A 16,526-nucleotide genomic window follows, 5' to 3' on the forward strand; every position below is an offset into this window, starting at 1 on the left:
CCTAGAAGGCAAACTTCCAACACGGAATTTGCAGAATTCTTGGAGTTCCATGTTGAAACTGGCACCTAGGGTTGCACACATTGGACTGCCCTTTAGAGGACAGACATGGGGAAAGATCCTATGCAGGCCGTGGAAGCGGGCTTGAGGTCCTTGCACAGGGAATTCTGGAGTCTAGAAAGGGGGCACTCTAGAAAGGATTTCTGGAAGGGTCATACCTCCTTCTAGACCGCACTCTGGGAGGGCACATCCTCTTTGCCCCTTGATCCTATGGGGAGCAGCAAGGCCAGAGAAGGGTCAGAGTAAGGCCCTATAAAGCAACAGGTCCAGGATAGAGGTGGCTTTCATTCAGGTCTAAGTAGAGGCAGAACTTCCTAGGTGAAGCCCTCTTTTCTAGCTGTTAAACGTATAGACCACTACAGGGAATTGACCTCAAGTAGGTACTTCCTTTCATTCATTCATCTTCCAACAAGTATTGTATTGATCAACTACATGCTAGGTAGGGATACAGCAGTGAAAAGACAAATTTCTTGCTTTCATGACACTTAGATTCTTACTCCACATAATGATAATTACACAGATAAATAATACTGCTACTTCAGAAGATGATGAGCACTGTGAGGCCATGGCCATGGAAGCAGGGCAATCAGAGACAGCGGGGATCCCCAGCCTGATTTACTTTGAGTATGGCCTCTTTGAGATCTCTTTGAGAAGGTGACTTTTGACTCAAGACATAAATGTCAAGAAGGATCCAGCCATGTAAAGTCCTGAGGGCACAGGGAATAGCAGGTGCAAAGTCCCTGAGGCAGGACAAAGCTTATAGTGTTAGAGAAGCCGAAAGAAAGTCAATGGGCTCGAGTCCAGTGACCAAAAGGAAATGGGCAAGAGATGAGGAAAGAGAGGCAACCGACACTAGGTCAAGGTATATAACTATATTTTATGGCAGATTATTGTTCAAAGTGTCATGAAAAGCCACTAGATATCCAGTGACCTGATTTATGTTATTGAATAATACCCCATGCTGCTATGTAAAGAACAAGGAAAGAAAATAGTGGATGAAAGCAGGCATACAACACAAGAGGCCTAGTCCAGGTGAGATTTAGTAATGTCTGGATGAGTCAGTAGCTGCAAAGGTGGGAAGACATGGAAAATTCAGGATATATGTTTTGGAGCTAGAGCTGAGAGAACTTCGTGATGGATTAGATGTGGAAGGTAAGGTAAGGAGGGGAATCAGAGATGAAGCCTAGATTCAGATCTGCTTAACTGTGTTGTGAGTGGTGTCATTAACAGAGACATGGCACAGGAAGAGTCTTCTGAGAAAGACAGAAGGAGGAGGTGTGGGTAAATCCGTGGCTCCTTATGGGCATGCTAAATTTTTAATGTCTATGAGAGTAGAGATGTCAGGGAAGCAACCGAATAAATGGGTCCTCTTGGCTCCAGGTCAGGGATAGAGATGGGAAGATGGGAATCATCTGCATAGGGATGGTGTTTAAAGTCATGGACCAGGGGAATCACCTGGGATGCCAAGAGAAGGAGTTCCAGGATATAACTCTGGGGGTGCCCTAAAGTTCAGATATGGAGAAGGGAGGGAGAAGTCAGCAGGAACTCAAGGATTCTCCCATGAAATAGAAAAGAAACCAGGAGAGGACAAAGACATAGAAACCAAGAGAACTGACTGAGAAGTCCTCATCTGCAAGTGTCTCTGTCCTCCTAGAGGGATGGTTGCCTCTGCCCTATGCCAAAAGAGGCAGAGGAAATGGTGCCAACACCTTATTACCACTGGGAAAATAATCTCAGGATGGTCACATTTCAGGGTGAAGAATGGGCCAATCCTAGGCCACGCCATTTCAAGGTGAAGAATAGGCCAATCCTTGGCCAAAGCACCATTTTGCTCCCTTCTGAGAAGTAGAAACTGGCTCATACAAAAAAAAAATGCTGACGGTGAAGGGACTTGACAATCAAGGGTCATGGGCGCACCATTCAGAATGGGCCAGGCTCTGCTGCAGGGACAGATGAGCCCTAGAATTTCAGTAGCATAGCACAATAAAGCCTTATTTCTTGCTTGCATCAAAGTCTAAAGGGATTCAGACTGCTGTCCTCCATCCTGTAGGCTTTTGGAACATGTGCTTTTTGAGATTGCTAAGGTAGGAAAAGAAAGGGATGGAGGAAACAAATGCCCTCTTAGCCAGAAAGATATATACAGTGCCCCCGCTTTAATTCACTAGGACAAGTCACATGACCTGATCTAATTGCAAGGGAGGCTGGAAAATGGAGAGGGGCATAGGGAATATCCAGGAAGTAGGAATCATCTCTGCCACAATCAGCCACATACAAAATTAAAGCGAGTAAATCGATCTTTGCCCTCTTCCTATCTGGAAACCTGTGCCACTCTTTCTTTTCACCCTTTCTCTGCAAATGCAAGCTCCTAGACTGCCTCATTCCCTCAGAACTTGACTGTCCATCACTTGAGAATCAGTAGCACCAGAAGAAGACACTGCTTCCTCGGGAATCCGTTATTATCTATTAAAATGCAAAGCAAGTCTGTGTAATGACAGCACTTCTGGCCCAGTAGCAGGAAGAGTGAGGTGCCAACATAAATTATACATTTATCCAATTTGTGTTATAATGATGCTTCCTTTCATTGGATGCTCATTGTGTATTGCCACTTACTATATTTTATTGTTATTACTATTTTTTTTTGAAAGTAGCAATAGTCAAGTCAAATCCCAAGTCTGAGACTTAGTGACCTTGAGCAAGTTACTTAACCTCTCAATCCTTCTATTTGCTCAACCATTTAAAATAAAGATAGTAATGCCACCTCCCTCACAGGCTTGTAGAAGATAAGAAATGACAGATGCAAGGTTCAAGTCATAAGACAGGTGCTCAAAACACAATGGCAAAAGCAGCACTGTTATAATAAAGAGCTGTTCGAACAGACAGACTAACAATTATGGTTTTAAGGAACCAGGGTGGCAAACCCAGTTTGCCCACTGGACACTCTTTCCTGAGAGAAAGACAGAAGCTGGCAGAAGAGAAAAAGGAAGTCAAGTAATTCCATAGGAGCCCTTTGAAAGGTTTGAGGCCCTGTTCCAGGTCTGGAGTGCAGCTGTGTGCACAGCCTGCAGAAACCACAAAGCAACCAGAAGCCCACACCAAATGGCCCTTCCATGGAGGGACTATAGGTTGCATCTCGATACTGTTTTCCCTCTAGCGAGCTTCAATTCCCCTCTGAATCCGTGCTTGGCAACCAAACAATGTTTTCATCCAAGGGAAGAGGTGGGTGGCATGCTAAGAATATTGACACAGCAGTGGCTTAATTAAATCTTTAGTTGGAAAAACACAGCTAATAGGTGGAGCTTTCCCTTGTGTTCCTCTCTGAGCAGCCAGCTTGCCGGGAGTCTGAGCTCTTGCCATCCATCCCCTAGTACCAGGGCTGGAGTTAATACCATCACTCTTGCCATGACGTCACTTTGAAAGGTGCTGAAGTGTTGTTTGAAAACACAACCCAGATCTTGAAATCAGACACCTTCAGTGGAGAAACTCCCAGGGTAGAAATTCTGGGTGTGACCTTAGGCCAAGCAGAGACTTGGATGAAGTGACTCATGGTGTAGTGAGATACGAGTCGCAATAGGAGCTGGAACAGAGGTGGCAGAGGAACCCCGGGAGACAGAGGACTCACATTCTTGCCTCTCCAAGTCACCTACAGGCTGGCACCTGATCTTTCCTGTTAGACTGCATTTCTAGGTCACTTCAAGTTGAGAAATTCTGGGATCCCATACCAAGGGACAGGGAGGAAAACCAGCAGGAGAGGCCATCAGACCTTTATTTGATACAAGCCTCCAAAGTTTCCATTTCTTCCTCCTTCAATACCAGGACCAAGCATATTTCCCAATTCCTGTCGTGTTTCATGATATTTAATGTTTTTTAAGCATTTACAATGTGCCAGACCTGCACTGTCTAATACGGCAGTTGTTAGCCACACTTGGCTGTGCAGTGCTTAAAATGTGACTGGCTGAATTGAGATGTAAGAATAAAACACACACCAGATTCTGAAGATTTTATTTAAAAAAATGTAAAATATCTTATTAATAATTTTTTACATTGATGACACATTAGAATGATAATATTTTGTTGTTAAATATATATATACTATTATGTTTATATATAGCAAGACAATATACAGAAAGTTAAGGAAAATATTTAAGTTAATTTCACCATTTCTTGGCATTTTAAAATTGTGGCTATTAGGAATTTAGGATTGCTCGTGTGGCTCACATGAGGTTTCCATTGGACAGCCCTGTGGTGTTAGACTGTGCCGAGTACTTTTCATATATCACCTCATCTAACCTTCAAACAGCATCCTTGAGGTCATCTGCGTTTTACAGATGGGACCCTGCCCAAGGCCCCATGCTCCTCACCTCCCTGACTCCCCTCTTTACCTCCCGCCCCTTACTCACTTGCTCTACACCAGAGGCTCAGCTTCCTCTGTGTTCCCAGAAGTTCCAGGCACAGGTCAGCCTTGGGGCCTTTTATTCTTTTCTTTTTTTTATTATACTTTAGGTTTTAGGGTACATGTGCACAACGTGCAGGATAGTTACATATGTATACATGTGCCATGTTGGTGTGCTGCACCCAGTAACTCGTCATTTAACATTAGGTATATCTCCAAATGCTATCCCTCCCCTCTCCCCCCACCCCACAACAGGCCCCAGTGTGATGTTCCCCTTCCTGTGTCCATGTGTTCTCACGTTTCAATTCCCACCTATGAGTGAGAAAATGAGGTGTTTGGTTTTTTGTCCTTGCGATAGTTTGCTGAGAATGATGGTTTCCAGCTTCATCCATGTCCCTTATGGGGCCTTTCTTCAACTGTCCCCTCTATCTGGAATGTTCTCCGTTCAGAGAGCTCCTTGGCAAATCCTTGGTTGATATTATCCAAATAGAGACTACATTTCAGCAGAATTTTAATGAATGACGCCCAGCTGCCTTCAAATTTTACTCTGTGTCTTCCCTCTGAAATGTATCCTGACCGTCCAACCTTTGCAACCCCCAATTTCCTCTCCTGCTCTACTTTGTTTTTTGTTTTTTTAAGAAGACAGAGTCTCATTCTGTCCCCCAGGTTGGAGTGCAGTGGTGTGATCACAGCTTACCGCAGCCTCCAACTCCTGGGTCCAAGGTATCCTCCTGCCTCTGCCTCCGGAGTAGCTGGGATTTTGGGCATGAGCCGTGACTCCTAGCTCTGCTGTACTATGTTTTTACTAGCACTGTTTTCTAATATCACACAATTTATTCACTGAATATGCTCCTGAGTCTGCCAGGGCTAAAATGTAAGCTATCTAAGGGCAGAGACCTTGGTCAGTTTTGTGCCTTGCTAAAACCTAATCCCCTAGGACAGCGCCTAGCACTGAGTAGAGCTAATATCAGTTTGTAGGATGAATGACTGTGGTCCCTGATCTTCAGAGGTCATAGCTCAGTAGGGGAAACATCACAAATAAGAGTAGTGCCCACTGAGGGGATGTGTGATGGTGCAGGAGGCTCAGATGCAGGCAGCTAGGGAGATCAGTGATGCCTAGGGAAATAACACTGCATTTACTTAGCTAGAAGTTACTGAGCCCTTCCTCCAGACCAGGACTGGACCAGCCATCGAGGACATGGCGGCAAAGCCATTACCCAAATGGGAATCAAGTTTGGCAGAATTTTAACTAATAATCCCTAGTTCTTAACATCTATATTTTATCCCATCACCTGTGGAGTCCAGAGCACTTTAAATCTGACCTTGAAAATTAAGCAGGATGAGACGCTTGGGAAGAACATTCCTGAAATGATTTACCCATTTAAAGGTTCCCCCATGAAATAATGCACCATATGTTCAAGGGACAACTAGGACTTCTTTATGGCTAGCATTTTTGATGAATAAAAGAGGGTGGTGGTAACAAATCTGAAAAAGTAGCCCAAGTCAACTGTGTGTGCCATGCTGAGGTGGTGAGACTTCCATCAGCAATAAGAAGGTATCTGAGATTTTAAAGTAGGAAACACCATCCAATTTATTTTTGAAAGACATAGTGGTGGCCATTTGGAGAATGGACAAGAGCAGGAGCCACTTAGGAGTCTGAAAAGCAGGCTGTATGAAAGAGAAGAGCTCCCACTGAGGGAGTGAGAGGGGAGACACTGAGAGGGATGGATAGGAGCAGAGACTCTAGGAGCGGAAGGGACAGGAACTAGGAGGATACCACAGGGGAGCTATGGAAAGAGGCTCTTGGGTGACTCCGATGGCTTCAGCATGGATGACTGGATGAATGGCAGAGTCACTGTCTGAGATGGAGAACAGGACAGAACACAGAGATCACGTCTAACCGAGGACCTCTTATGTTTGAGGTTTCTCTGCACCCCCTGGCAGAAATGAAGAAGAGAGCATCTGACAGATCTGACTGTGGAAGCTAAGGTGGAAACCACAGGTAGATGAGAACCCCAAAGACAGGCTGGAGAGAAATGGCAGAGGGCAGAGACCTGGGAAATGCCAAGGTTGAGGTGTACGTGGAAGAACCTGAGCCAGTGAGTGACTGGAGGGAGGAGCCAGAGGAAAACACCCATGAGAATGATGACATGGAAGTGAAGGGAGGAAAGAAAGTGTAAGAAGAATGAGTTTTCCCATGGGACAGTGTGTTTCTTGGACCAGTGCCCAAAGCCTATTGCATGAGTCAGGGAGGAAACACACAGCACACTCAAACTGGATAGCCTAAGCCAGGCGTGGTGGCTCACACCTGTAATCCCAGCACTTTGGGAGGCCGAGGCGGGCAGATCACAAGGTCAAGAGTTTGAGACCAGCCTGGCCAATATGGTGAAACCCTGTCTCTACTAAAAATACAAAAATTAGCTGGGCATGGTGGCACGCGCCTGTAGTCCCAGCTATTTGGGAGGCTGAGGTAGAAGAATTGCTTGAACCCGGGAGGCGGAGGTTGCAGTGAGCAGAGATCATGCCATTGCACTCCAGCCTGGGTGGCAGAGTGAGACTCCGTCCAAAAAAAAAAATGGGGTAGCCTAGGAGAATTTAACAAAGGGATTGTTCACAAAGATGTGGGCAAGTTGTAGGGAAATCAGAAGGGACAGTGCAGTAACTTCGAGGGTAATAATGATGGGCTTGAATAAAAGCGATTGACGTCGGTGAGTAAGAGGTGGTTCGTCGATTTTTATGAGAGAGATTTCCATGGGGCATAAACACAGATGCCCACATACAAGGAGCTGTGGGAATTGAGAAAACATGCAGAACACAGCCAGCTCCAGCAAGGAGGTGGGTGGTGCCGGGAAGGATCAAGCAGAGTGGCTTGGTGACGTGGTAGGGTCACAGGTTTTGTCTTAGGATAGCAAAGACTTGCTTGTGTTTGTAACATAAATCTGTGAAGCTTGTGATGAGGAAAAGTTTAATGGTTGAAGAGGGATAAAGGAAAACTAAAAGGTCTGGGAAGAGGGGCCCAGCAGTACACCATCACTCATTATAAAAAGTACAAAATTGTGTCATGAAAGTTTTCCCAGAGGCTGAGGCAGGAGATAATTTTGGTTGAGCAAAACCATCATCTCCATTTGACTGAAGAAGAAGCAGGCTTATGAAATTAAAAACCCCTTTCAGAAGCTCGCAGGGCACTTCCTCTCATGTCTCATTGGCTAGAACTTGTCTCATAGTCTTTTGTAAGCCAATACAAGAGAATGAAATTATCATGATGCTTTAGACCAACCTAGATTTACTCCTGAGCTGGACATAGAGTCACTTCCTCTGATAAGGAGGTGTTTACCTAAATAAGTTGAGGCTCACCAGGCAATTAGTAAAGTCTGTTACAGGAATAACTATTTTTGTCTGGGATTCCATGTACTTTAATTTCATATCTGAATTCTGTTTGAAATTACCTTGAGTATCACCCATAGGGTACAGCTGACAACCAATAAAATGCAGCTTTGCTTGGCTCTAAAAGAAGGTTTGTGATGATAAATCAGATAGAGAGAGATGTGGGGCTGGGTCTGCACCAGGGTCCAGAAGGCAAAGGAGGTAGCTTAGAGTCTAGATACTCAGACTGGAAGATTGTTTCCTAGCCAGCAACCAAGGCCTTTCAGCCATTTCTCCTCATCAGAAGTGTCTTCCTATGTATCCTCTTCCCACAGGAAGCCAACTTCAGGATGGCCAGAACTTGAAAAATCTGTGATCAGTACAGTATCAATAGCAAAAGCAGCCTAATACAAAACCTTTCTTAGGGACATCTATATTTATATGGGAGAAAATACCTCAATGCAAAGGAAAAACGTGCTAACAGTGACATTTGAGGTGTGGGGCAGGGCAAGCATGGTGATTATTTGAGATAGGAGACCTTTCTTCTTTTAACTGGCATATTCTCAAATTGCACCTTGCAGATACACCTATTCTCTGCTCGTCATGCATGTATGACATGTATCTTAAATACAGATGATTACCAAGTAACAAGATTAAGATTCATTTGTCACTTATGAAATCCATCTTGCTGCACTTCAGCTAGAGTGTCATATGCCCCAGTTTGCCCAGAAAGGTGCCAGTTTACCTGTTGACCAGAATAATTAATAGTAGTACCCCCTTCACTCTCAAAATTAAATGCTTATTGTAATTACACTAACCTATATGCATAAGTATCCTTAAATATATGTGTATGCGTGCACACAGAACATGTATGCACATGAGTGGGAGAGAGACTACGTGCATTAAAAATGCACACAGTAGAACTTGGAATCCATTTTCCTTCAGAAACAATACCACACAGGGTGGTTGGGTTTGTAAACCAAAAGATGTCTCAATTAATTTAGAAGTTTATTTTGCCAAGGTTATGAATTGTGACTCATGGCACATCCTCCAGAGGGCCTATGAGCATGTGCCCAAGGTGGCTGGGCTACAGCTCACTTTTATACATTTTAGTGAGACCTAAGACATCAATCAGTACATGTGAGATATACATTGGTTCGCTCTGGAAAGGTGGGATAATGTAAAGTGTTGCGGGAGGTGGGCTTACAGGGGGTTTTATAGGTGGATTCAAATATTTTTTTGGTTGGCAATTGGTTGAAAGAGTTAAGTTATATCTAAAGACTTGGAATCAATAGAAAGGAGTGTCTGGGTTAAGATAAGGGGTTGTGGAGACCAAAGTTCTTATTTTGTACATAAAGTCTCATAGGTGGCTGCCCTTAGAGGCAATGGCAAATGTTTCCTATTTAGACTTTTAACAGGTGCTGGGCTCTCAGCCAATCTCTTTAGGATCAGAAAATACCTGGAAAGGGAAGGGAATTCTCTATAGAATGTAAATTTCCCCCACAAGAGACAGCTTTGCATATTTCTTTGACAAAAACACGTCAAAGAAATATATTTGGGGCTAAAACACTTTGATTTATTTCAAGGCCCTACTATCTATCCTGTGATGCTATCCTAGAGTCAGGTTGGAATTTGGTATCTTACTGCTACAAAGAGTCTGTTCTGTCGGTCTTAGGATCTTTGTTTTAATGTTAATGCTTGTCAGTTGTGCCTGAACTCCAAAGGGTGGAGACCATAATGAGCTATGTCTGACACCCCCTTCCCACAGGGTCTCAACTGGTTTTTCAGGTTTCAGTGGGTCCCCTTGGCTGACAGGAGGGTTCCATTAAGTCAGTTGGAGGACTTAGAATTTTATTTTTGGTTTACAGATTCTAAGACCTTTTAGAAAACCATTTTATGATTGCAGATCCCCAGTCTGCCCTCTTTCATCCTGCTCCACCCAAAAGGCTGATCTGAATGGTCTGCACTCACTGGCCCCTTTGTTCTCTGGCTTCTGGTTGGGTTCACCCAATGGGTGGGGGGAGATGGAGATTTAGATGTTGACTCCCTGGCTCCCTGCTCACTTAGCACAAGCTGACTGTGTCTCTCCACTGAAGATGGTCTGGCAGGTGGCCGTACCCACAAAGCTGTCTCCTCCAAGTTTTGATAACTACTCCTGTCATTGCCTCTTGAGGCCCAGCATGACACCTGAGGTTTCCCATTGACATTCTCCATGTGACTGCATCATCCCTTGTGATTTCTCTACATGCTGCCAACATCTCTGTAAACAATCCCTTTATTAAACTCTCTTAAATTATCCAGTTTGAGTGTGTCATGTGTTTCCTCCCTGACTCATGTAAGATCCTTTTGCAGGCTGCTCCAAGATATCAACTACCATGTAAAACATTGCTCCCTGGGAAAATTTACTTCAAGGAGCAAGTCAGATTGCCAGGAAATTATCCATTCCCAATGTTGCCCCAGCAGGAAAAGGGGATCTCACCCTCTCAAGTTGAGTAAATGGGGGTAAGCTGCCCCACCTCCAGTAGTTCTTGACATTCCAGTAGTTCCATGAAACCAGATGGAATGGCTGCATGGTGGCCAGGACTGCAGGCAGCAGCAATAGGAAAGGCCAAAGGAAGAGGCTGGATCCCTACAGTCATCGTGTTCATGTGCAGGGACTGAGCTCAACTGAGGGTTTGCAAGTCAGGGGTGGCTTGAGCACATGTCCCTATGTGCATAGTAATATTAACTCATTCATCATGTATTTATTGAGTGGCTCTTATGCACCAAACATTGTGCTTGGAAGATTTTACATCCATATCTCTTTAAGCCTCAAAACACCCAAGAAGTAGAAATTTTGTTTACAGCTAAAGAAACTACATATACTTTGGGATGGTTAATTTTACGTGTCAACTTGACTGGGTTGAGGGACGCCTAGAGGGCTGGTGAAGTGTTGTTTCTGGGTGTGTTTGTGAGGGTGTTGCCAGAGGAGATTGCCATTTGAGTCAGTGGACTGGGAGAGGGAGAGGGTGCGTAATGTGGATGGGCACTATCCAGTCAGCTGCCAGTGCAGCTAGAACGGGGCGGGTGGAAGAAGATGGATAAATGTGCTTGCTGAGTCTTCTGGCTCTCTTTCTTCTTCCCATGCCAGACGCTTGCTTCTCCTCCTCCTCATGTTGGACATCAGACTCCAGGTTCTTTGGCCTTAGGGCTCTGAAACTTGCACTGACGGCTGCCCAGGGAGCTTTGGGCCTCCAGCCACAGACTGAAGGATGCACTGTTGGCTTCCCAGATTTTGAGGCTTTCGGGCTTGGACTGAGCCACTATTGGCTTTTCTCTTTCCCTAGCTTGCAGGCAGCCTATTGTGGGACTTCAGCTTGTAATTATGTGAGCCAATTCTCCCTAATAAACTCCCTTTTATATATACATATATCATGTTTGTTCTATCCTTCTGGAGAGCTCTGACTAGTACATGTATTTATATTTATCTGTCTTTCCACACACATATACAAAAACACGCACAAACAATATCAAACAACCAGCAATGAAAATTTGATCTTAAAGGTACAAAAGCTTAACCAACTGCCTCCAGAAACTGAGATCCAGAGAAGTTAAGTGGCTCACCGGGGAAGACACACAGGAAAGCCCTGGTAGAAATCAGTGGCTTTCACACCAGACTTAGAGGATGTCTATCTGACTGGTCAGCCATCCTTCTTCAATGCATATGTCATTTCCTATCAATTAACATGTCACTAGATAGATACATGTATGCCCATGAAGAAACAGCCCTCCTATTCAAACAATGAACTCATCCCATTCATAATTCCCATGAGAGTGTAGGAAAAGGACAGAACCCAGGGGACTCTGTCGTGCCCACTGTGGGAAGAGTCACACTGATAAAAGTACACTGGAGCCTCTGTGACCAAGAACGTCATTTCTGGCAGGCTGAAGAGAGAAGACCAAGATGGCCAAGGGGACAATGTACACATACAAGAAGGAGGACAACTGAGCAAAGAAAATGCACTGCCACATTCAGTTCGGATTCAACGCAGTCCGCAGGGAAACTGTAGCCTCATTTGCTGCAGATGCCTTAGTGAGATGCTGCAGACCACATTTCACGGGAGCCATAAAATGTGCCCTCGCAATGGACATGCTCAGGGTGCTGGCCTCAGTCTCTTTCCTCATTGGCTCTATTGTCTGTTTCGTATCCCTGTCAACTCTTCAGAGATTTCTCTTTTCCCCCACTACTCTTGTCCCCGAGCCTCTCTCACCAACTGCTGGGCCAGCTAGACATCTTCCTAGAAGTAGGAAGGGAAATACCGTATGTCCTCCTGTCTTCTCATCCCCACCCTGTTTAACACCAAATGCTAATCAACACAGTGTTCTCTCAAGCCCTGATACCTTGAAAATGCCAGGAAGAATTAATCCATGAAATGCAATTCCCTCTTGGTTTCATTCGTCCTCATCTCACAGTTTGTGCAGTTTGGGCAGAACACACAGCAATCAGATGGCTGCCAGGATACTTGTAAATCCCATTACTGTTCCCTGGAGGTGCACCCCTATTGGAGCCAAAAAATGACTCATGGATGATCAGTTTCACGGTGCTAAACCCCAATCCCATGACAACATCATACCTCATCAGCTTTGACATTCTTTTTTGCAACTGAATCTTTAACAGAACTGGATTTTCATTTACAGCCACTCTCAAGAAGCAATATTAACTGCATGGGGTAATTCTCCAACCAAGATCAGAGGCCTTAACTTATAATCTGGATAGGGTACTGAAATCAAGAGACAATATAGCACTATGGATTGTGGCATGCCCTTATAATTATCCTAGGCAGGTCTGAGTGAGTACTTATTTTTTTTTATAACAGTATTAGGTTCCTTTTATGAGCAGAAAATTGACTGCTCCCCACCAGTCCCTTAGAGATGTGATCCATGTTAGTATTCATTTTAAAGATACAAGAAAAACACTTAAATAGTTTTGAGAATGAAATTTACAGTGAATTTTGTGGCTCCCTCTACAATTCTTTAGTTTCAAGGTCAAAGCTTGCCTGATAATATCAACATTAAGAAAGACCTAAAAACAATAATATTAAAATTATAGTTGCTTAGTATTTAGCACCTAGTCTTTAAAAGTCCTTGTTCTAAGTACTGTACATATTATCTTGTTTAATCCTCACACTAATCTTATAAAATAGGACTGCTATTATCCCCATCTTATTAATGAGAAAACTAGAACTTTAAGAGGCCAAAATAAATAAATGTTCAAGGTCACATGGCTAAGTGTGGCAATGTCAGGATTCAAGTCAGATCTCTCTGACATCAGAACCCTCTTCTTCACCTCTAAACAAAACTGGAGCAGAGGCAAATGAGATATGATTTACTCTTCTCCCATCTTTTCTGACTTATGTTTGTTTTTCCATTTTTCCTCTTTCTGCAATGTTTGGAAGACTGAGGAGTACAGTTCAAGTCTCAAAACAATTTAACAACTGCTTGAGTCAGAGGCAGTTGACCTTAGAATAACTGGGCAGGTTTTTATTTGAAGCTCTATTTGTTGAATCATAGCTTATCTCCAAAGAGAAGTATTTGGATGCCAAAAAGAAAAAGTGAGGAAAGAAAGATAACACCTAAATTCAGCCCAACATAAACAATGTTGAAATATCTGGAATACATGAGGGCTTTCCACATGAATGATTTATATGATTAGGGAAACAATATGTGGTGACGAGTGTGTGTGTGTGTGTGTATGTGTATGTTATAGGGACAGGGTCAGGATGAAGGGAATAATATCCCATTATAAGGAAGTTAGTCTAAATCTCTCAGATTTCCTTTCATTTAAAATTTTTAGAAAACTTGTAAGTCCTCCCCTGCCAGAAGAAAAATTAACGTGTCTATGCACTTGTTCATTTAATGTATGAGTTCATTTATTTATTCTTTCATCAAACATTTACTCATTCACATTTAAGAGTCTGAACATATATACCATTAAGTTGCAATATACTATATATATATATATATATTCCAATTTTGTGGGAAAAATATATAATGCAACGTAATATTTTATAGTAGTTACATATCACATATTATATTTAATTCAATATAATGTTTTATACTTTATTAAAATCACATCATATTATATACTCTGCCTAGGTTATAGATCCAGTATTTATTTTAATGTTACATACAAACATTAAAGTTATAGAGTTATAGGTGGTTTTTTCTTTTGTATTTTTTGGTTCGCCTAAATTTTCTATAATAAATGTATATTATGTACTTAGAAATGTAACAATATTTATTTTCAAGAACACAGCCTGATAACTAAACTATCCTACTTTCTTATTTCACAAATGAAAAAGCCCAGGCTTTCCTATGATAGTATCAGCTCTGTTAAAGAAACATTCAGCCTCTATGAACTTGTTACAAACCTTTGTCTTCAGAATTCTACATCTCCACCTATTAAGTACTTTCTAAGCAGGTGGGGAAAGGACTGTGGGCTCACACACACATACACGCTCACTCACACTGGAGAATAAGGAGAATGCAGGTTATCACCCTGAGTGGCGCAGTTTGACAGCTGCAGCTTCTCAGTGGTGGCCTCTGAAAACCTGAGAAGTCGTGATCTGCCTGCACCCACCTGAGCATTCATCATCCCCTTTATATAAATGAAAACAGCAGCAGCAGCAGCCAGCCCCATCAGCCCTATAGAGAGACACTGAACATGTCAGTCTAACTGCAAATGTAACTGAGCGCATATTGCCCTTACATGGCAAAGGAAGTTCTCCCCCAAATCTTAATCTAGAAGGGAATGGGTACTGATTTCAGCAGAATGGGATCATCAGACATAGCTGCCATGGAGGAAGGCACTAGGAAGAGATTGCTGACAAGGCAGTGTGTTTTCTAAAGGCAAACACTGGACAAAATCTCTCCCTGCGATCGCGAGACTCACAGAGACAGGACAGCTGGGTGAGTCAGCTGGCTTCTCCCCAGAATGAGCATCAAAACACTTGCCACCCTAAATATGTATCAGGGTTGAGATCCACATGCCAGCTTCTGGGACAAGCAGGGTCTCCCTCAGCTGTGCCATTGGATTGGTTCCTCTTGTTAAAATAGTTAGAAAATTAAGACTCTTTTAATAAGCTTTAATAAGCTTCAGATATGCTGCAAGCATCAAAAGCAACACATGTCTGTTATGGCGGCTATTGTAAACCTAGAACTAAGGAAGATGCAAATATAAAAAATGATCTCTCCCTCCCCAAGAACTTAGCAGGAGAAGTAAGATTGAAGAACATGCAATAACCAGAAAATACTGCAAGAAAGTGTATTTCCATAAATGTATATACTAAGTATGAATTAGCCCCACAACACTTGAGTATAAGAGATGTACTACTTTCATTCTTCCAGATCAGGCAAATCTGGTTCCCAGTCTTTATCTATCTGACTAACAGAACATCTGGCATCAGTATTTGTAGGCTCCTTTCTCTCCTCCATCACATTCTGGAAGAATCCCTGGTTATCCTGGCCCTTCGTGTGTGTTGAGAGACATGGACTCTTTTTTTTTTTTTTTCTGAGACAGAGTTTCTCTCTTGTTGCCCAGGCTGGTGCAACCGCTGCCTCCCAGGTTCAAGCAATTCTCCTGCCTTAGCCTCCCAAGTGCTGGGATTATAGGCACCTGCCTCCACACCCAGCTAATTTTTGTATTTTTAGTGGAGATGTGGTTTCATCATGTTGGCCAGGCTGGTCTCGAACTCCTGACCTTGGGTGATCCACCCGCCTTGGCCTCCCAAAGTGCTGGGATTACAGGCGTGAGCCACCACACTGGCCTCGAGACATGAATTCTACCACACCTTCTTTGACTAAGCCCACTGTTGAGTCAGCTCTTCCTTTATCATGGGTCAGTCACTAACACACACACAACAGGTCCAAAATGTATATAAATACCACACTTCTCAAGGTATGGAACTCAGCGCCAGGCTGGGCTTCGACATTGGAGATCAGTCCCTAGACAGCCCCTAGACACCTACTCCAAGGCCCTGCTCCCTCCCAGGGTTCTGTGGGGAGGGCATCCCTCACTCCTTCTCATCTCAGTTTTTCTCTTTTGAAAGAGTGAAAACAAGACAAAACTAATATCTCAATAGATTTTTCACAGATATATATGTGTATGTGATATGTACCCTGCAAAGCACAGGATCTTACTTGAAAAGACAATTAATTTCCCATGCAATGCCAGAGCAAACGGAATTATTCCATAAGCCAATAGCTTTTCCCAGGGTCACCCTAAATTCCCCTACCCATATCACATACTTGGCTGGAAAGCCAAGGCTGGCCTGGACAGCATACCGGAGAGTGTTTTGAACTCCTCCTTGGCCAATGTGAAATGACTTTTGGTCAAGGAGACATTGTTGAAGGCCAGAACACACACTTTTGGCCTGCAGTCCTCTCTCTCTCTCACCTTTATTAATTTTTCTTTGTTGGACCTTTCTTATACAGGTAGGGATTAAGTAACATTGTGCTTCTAAGCCATCTCAAGAATTCCCCCCAATACTTAACTCTCTATGCTTCTTTTCTCTTAAGTCCTTGTTTTCTTATATTCTTTCACCCAAGTCATGATCAATCTGGCAGAGTCTTTGTTCATATCCTCCTGGGAAATGAAGTGGTGGTGGTGAGTTTAGCTTCAGAAAGACCTGAAATGGAGCATAAATTCCAGTTCTAATAATTACAAGCTGTGAGACCT

Source organism: Pan troglodytes, chromosome 11 (assembly GCF_028858775.2).
Source record: "Pan troglodytes isolate AG18354 chromosome 11, NHGRI_mPanTro3-v2.0_pri, whole genome shotgun sequence".
In the NCBI taxonomy this organism is placed as follows: domain Eukaryota; kingdom Metazoa; phylum Chordata; class Mammalia; order Primates; family Hominidae; genus Pan; species Pan troglodytes.